We start from the raw sequence: 6,000 nt of genomic DNA, 5'->3' as shown, positions 1-6,000 counted from the left end.
GTGCCCTTGATTTGGTGCTCTTCCCCTTCCCCTAGGGTTGGACTTCCCTAGAGCCAAACTGCAGTGATTGTTATTTCTCTTCTGGATCTAGCCACCCAGCAGAGCTACTGGGCTCCAGGCTGGTACTGAGGAGTGTCTGCAAAGAGTCCTGTGATATCCATTTTCAGGTCTCTCAGTCATGGATACCAGCACCTGCTCCGATGGAGGTAGAAGGGCAGTGAAGTGGACTCTGTGAGGGTCCTTGGTCATATTTTTGTTATGTTCACTGGTTTTTGTGTTGGTTGGCCTCCATCCAGAAGATGGTGCTTTCAAGAGTGCATCAGCTGCAGTAAGAGGATACAAGCTTGCCCTAGGGTCAGGCAGTGGGTGGGGCCATAGAGCTCCCAAAATTTATGTTCTTTGTCTTCAGCTACCAGGGCAGGTAGAGAAAGACCATCAGGTTGGGGCAGGGTTAAGGGTGTCTGCGCTTAGACTCTCCTTGGGCAGGGCTTGCTGTGGCTGCTGTGGGGGTGGGGAGTGTGGTTCCCAGGCCAATGGAATTATGTTCCCATGGGGATTATGGCTGCATCTGCTGTGTCACACAGGTCACCAGGGAAGTGGGAGAAAGTTGGCAGCCAAAGGCCTCACCCAGCTCCCACATAGCCCGCAGCCCAAAAGGCTGGTCTCACTTCCACAGTGCCCCCTTAACAGTACCAAGTTTATTTCCAGATAGCCAGTAAGCAGGGCTGAGAATTTGCCCCAGGTTACAAGCCTCCCAGCTTAGAAAGCAAGCTGACTCACAGTTCCTCAGCTGTCCCAGGGAGCCTGCAGCAGCAATCCACCTCCTTCAAATGATCTGTGGATCCTCTTCACTTTCCTGGTATGTTAATGCGGTAGGGCTTGGAACAAAAATTCATGATGTCAGTCTCACACACTGCTCTGTCTGTCAAAGCGGGAGCTGTAAGTTACTCCTGCCTCCTATCCACCATTTTTTACATTAATATTTAATATGCAAGATATTTTAAATACTTAATTATCTTTATTTGATTTGGAAACAAAATTCTGCACTGTAACCTCAAAGGGAAAATTAAAAATATCTTTATACTCTTATTTTTCACTTAAGAACAGAATTTGCCTGTTTATTTCTGCAAAAAAAAACCCTGAAAAAAATCTGCATTTTTTCTTACACATACAAACTCTAAAATTTTAACTCCTCTATATCACTGATTCTATCTTATTTACAAAATTCAAGTTCTAATTTTTTCAACCTGAAAAGATGTATGCTGTCTTTAATCTGTGTGAATAAAATTATTATCAGTGTGAAATATCAATGATATTTAGGTGTTAGACTTACTAGCAAAAGGTATGTCTGGTGAGGGCACAACAGAACAAAATGTAACCTTTGCAGGACTGGAATTATTTACTTAGCAAAAGTAAGTTAGCAAAAGTCTAACTTACTTTTGCTAGTAAGTTAGACTTACTAGCAAAAGGTATGTCTGGTGAGGGCACAACAGAACAAAATGTAACCTTTGCAGGACTGGCTTGGAGGAGTCACTTGGGCTAGATGTGAAATATGAGCAAGTATCAGACAGCAGGTGATGGTTCAAATATATTCCAGGTAGATGGCAAAGAAATGGCACAGGTTAGATTGACCACATGGTAAGGGATTGCAGACAGGATTTGATAGGGGGTTTAACCACTTTGACCTAAAAAATATTCATTAATCATGGGATCCTTGCCTCATGGGATCTGATTTATCTCTAAGTAAACCAGAATTTGTTGGATATACAATACATCAAACTACACAATTTGGAGATGATGGTAGTAAACAACATGGTTACGAAGATAATAGTCATCATGATATAAGAGGAAATTATGTTTTTCTTGTTTCTATGGTAAAATTTATCAAGCTAAAAGAAGGACCTAAGAAGTTTAAAAGAGATTCTGCATACAATACCATAGTTATTGAACAAAAGTTGTATTAACTACATTATTAATAATGCTCTCATTAATTTGGATCATGTGATCTTTAAATTACACTTTTGGAAACAGTGACAAGGAAATTAACCAAAACCAACCGGACAAACAAAAAAAGAGGAGCAACAATCTGTTGTTTATATATCAAGTATAGTTTAACATCTTCTCTATAAAGTTTTCTGAAACAGATCTAGGCCTCTTTTGACTCCCATATATCTCTGGTAATACTGCAGTTGTTGCTTTTATCACACTGTATTATAATTACCTTTCACTTTAACATCTTCCTAACTATATTGTGCCTTGAATCCAGGTTTATCTTTGGAAGTCCAGTACCTAGATTAATGCATAATAAATAATTGGTACAAACTAAACAGATAATTGATTGCCAATAACTACATATTATACTAGAAAGACTAACAAGAAAGAAAAAAATAGATACATTAATGTATGAAGATAATGAGTGTATAAAGAGCCCCAGAGAGATGAATTGGCTTTCTTTTTACTGTTCTGATGGGGAAAAATGTCAAGAATAATTTTTAGAACACCGTTGCTATGTCATTTTATATAATGGTATATGCTGTTTTAGTATGGTCAAAAAGAATTTGGGATCAAATTTTAACTGTCTTTAGTGAAATGTCAGTATCAGGACACCTATCAACTTTTCAGAATTACATGCTTGAAGCTTCATCAATATAATTATGTGTAGAATGAATGAGTGAAGATCTACTTTTAGATAAATGACCTGCTGAATTTCCACAGTGAATAATACCCCAAGAAAGTATGAAAAAATGCTTTGCAATAAAATAATATCTTAAGCCCAATAGAAGTAGTGCAAATTCATTTGTAAAGTGTAATGTAATTCTGCAAACAGGATAACCATTTGCAAAATAAACTTTTGGTTAAATGAAATATTTCATATATCCACTTTGCTTAATGGTAGGCACACCTCTATAAAAAGGTGTAGAATGACCTAGAACTGACAATAAGATTTAATGTGGTTTCACTAGATCAGAGATAGTTTAGAGATAAGGAAGTTTGCAAAAAAAAAATAAAACAATTAAAACCAAAGAAGATATCTAAGTATGGAATATTAAATTATGTTCTAACTGCTGGCAATAAATACATAAACAGGAGAAATTCAAAAAATCAATTTTAATATATAATACTCCTGAAGTGATCTCAACTTCTTTCCTGAATGTAAAATCATCTCAACAATTTACAATAAAACATAGTTTAAAAATCTTCTAAAATCAAATGCTGTTTGAACTAACAATGGCTCTTCCTCTCCCAAATACTTCATTTTTGTACCTCTATACACATGTGGAGTCAATTATTTTTCTGCATAGTTTAAGAAAAGAAATACAGGTGTAAAACCGACTGAACATGAAAAGAAAAATAAGGAAGAATATGATTTTCATCTTATCAGCAAAATGCTGTATTGAAAAATTACCGCTATAGTTCTTTTAGTCTGAGCATATAAAAAAATGTGGTTTTCTTACAATGTAACGATGAATAATGTGACATTATAGCCAAATTGTCAAGTGCAAAAAACAAAGAGAGAATTCCAGAAGAACAAGAGATAAGCATCTAGTCACATATAGGGGAACCCCCATCAGACTAACTGTGGTTCTCATCACAAATCTTATAGGTCAGGAAAGAATAAAATGGTATATCCCAAATACTGAAAGAAAAAGAAACACACACAAAAAATGCCAAACAAGGATATTATACCCAGTATAGTTATTCATCATTAATGAAAAAGAAGTAAAGCATTTTGCAGACAAGCAGAAACAGAGAATTTATCACCACTAGACTGACCCCACAAAGATGCTTAAAGGAGTCCTATGCATGGGAACAAAAGAACAATATCTATCAACACGAAAACACACAAAAGTATAAAACCCACTGGTAAAGCAAACACACAAATGAGGAAGAGAAAAGACACAAATGTTACCACTTCAGAAAATTACCAAAGTGTGATGATAAACAACAAGAGAGAAAGAGAGAACAAAAGATATGCAAAACTAACAAAAAACAACAAAATGACATGAATAAGTCTTCACATATCAATAAAAACCTTGAATGTAAAAAATATCAAATCAAGCCCCAACTATAGTCTGCATACAAGAAATTTATCTCACCTGTAAAGACACCACAGGCTGAAAGTAAAGGAATGGAAAAAGATATTCCATGCATATACATACCAAAAGTGAGCAGGACTAGCTATACTTAGATAAAACAGACTTTAAGTCAAAAATAGTAAAAAGAAACAAATAAGGTCATTATATAATGATAAACAGATCAATTCAACAAGATGATGTAACAATTGTAAATATATATGCACTTGACAGTGGAGCACCCTGAGATATATAGTGAATAATATTAGATCTAAAGGGAGAGACAGAGTCCAATACAATGATAGCTGGTAATGTCAACACCCCACTCTTAGCATTAAACAGATCGTCTAGACAGAGAATGAATAAAGAAACATTAGATTTAAACTGCACTTTAGACCAAATGAACCTAACAGACATCTAAGAACATTTTATCTAACAGATGGAGAATACACATTCTTCTCATCAGCACATGGAACATTCTCCACGATACACAATATGTTAGGCCACAAAACCAATCTCAACCAATTTTAAACCATCAAAACCATACCAAGTACCTTTGTAGACTACAATGGAATAAAACCAGAAATCAGTAAGAAGAGGAACTTTGGAAACAATAAACATACATGTAATTAAACAATATGCTCCTGAATGACCACTGAGTCAAGAAAAATTATGGAGGACATAAAAATGTGAAACAAAATATAAACACAACATATCAAAACCTGTAGGATACAAAAAAGCAGTGCTAACATGGAAGTTTATAGCAATAAATGCCTGTATCAGAAAAGCAGAAAGATTTCAGATAAACAATTTAAAAATTCACCTTAAGGAATTAGAAAAGCAAGAACTAATTAAAGCCAAAATTAGTAGAAGAAAAGAAGTAATAAAGATCAGAGCAGAACTAAACAAATAGAGACTAAAAAAATACAAAGAATCAATGAATCAAAGATTTGGTTTTTTGAAAAAATAAACAAAATTAATACTAGCTTAACTAAGCAAGAAAAGAAAGAGAGAAGGCCCAAGTCAACAAAATCAGAAATGAAAAGAGACATAACAACTGATACAACAGAAATAAAAAGGATCATCAGAGACTGTTATGAGCAACTATATGCTAATAAATTGGAAAACTTATGAATAAATTCCTGTACACATGTCATCTATTAAGAATGAATCAGGAAGAAATAGAAAACTTAAACAGGCCAATAATGAGTAACAAGATTAAATCAGTAATACAAAGCATCCCAACAAAGAAAAGCCCAGGACCAGATGGCTTCACTGCCAAATTCTACCACACTTACAAAGAAAACCTAACATAATTTCATCTCAAACTATCCAAAAAAAATGAAGAGGAAATATTTACTAACTAATTATATAAGGCCAGTAATACCCTGTTATCAACCAGACAAGGACACAACAAATAAAGAAAACTACAAGCCAATATCTCTCATGAACATAGACACACAAATTCTCAACAAAATATTAGCAAACTGAGTTCAAAAGCACATTAAAAAGGTAGTACATCATTATCAAGTGTGACTTATCCCAGGCTGTAAGGATGGTTCAGCATATGCAAATCATATCAAGAGAATGAAACACAAAACCAAGTAGATGCAGAAAAAGCATTCCAGCCAACTTGCTGCAAATGACAAGATTTTGCTCATTTTTATTGCTTAAATATATTCCATTGTGTGCACAATGGAATATACCCATATTTCTCAGCAGTTTTATTCATTTCTTTTCATTCTTTTTTCTCTATTCTTGTCTGCCTGTCTTATTTCAGAAAGGTAGTCTTCAGCTTTTAGATTCTTTCCTCCACTTGTTCTATTCCATTATCTGTTATTTGTGATTGCATTGTGAAGTCTTGTGTTGTGGTTTTCAGCTGTATCAGGTCGGTTATGTTCCTCTCTACACTGGCTATTCTGGTTAT

At 34.8% G+C, this 6,000-nt stretch overlaps 1 long non-coding RNA gene across 1 annotated transcript in view; it reads left to right on the top strand.

Moving 5' to 3' along the window:
• The first annotated feature begins 524 nt into the window (after nucleotides 1–524).
• LOC117981073 (uncharacterized) overlaps nucleotides 525–6,000 on the top strand; it is a 211,609-nt gene continuing 206,133 nt past the window's right edge. Inside the window, exon 1 of the long non-coding RNA XR_008625932.1 lies at nucleotides 525–859. This is a non-coding gene — a long non-coding RNA (uncharacterized LOC117981073). The remainder of the gene's footprint in view (nucleotides 860–6,000) is intronic.

The sequence above is a fragment of the Pan paniscus genome, chromosome 6 (genome assembly GCF_029289425.2).
Source record: "Pan paniscus chromosome 6, NHGRI_mPanPan1-v2.0_pri, whole genome shotgun sequence".
Taxonomy (NCBI): Eukaryota; Metazoa; Chordata; class Mammalia; order Primates; family Hominidae; genus Pan; species Pan paniscus.
This window is presented reverse-complemented; position numbering and strand designations above follow the sequence as displayed.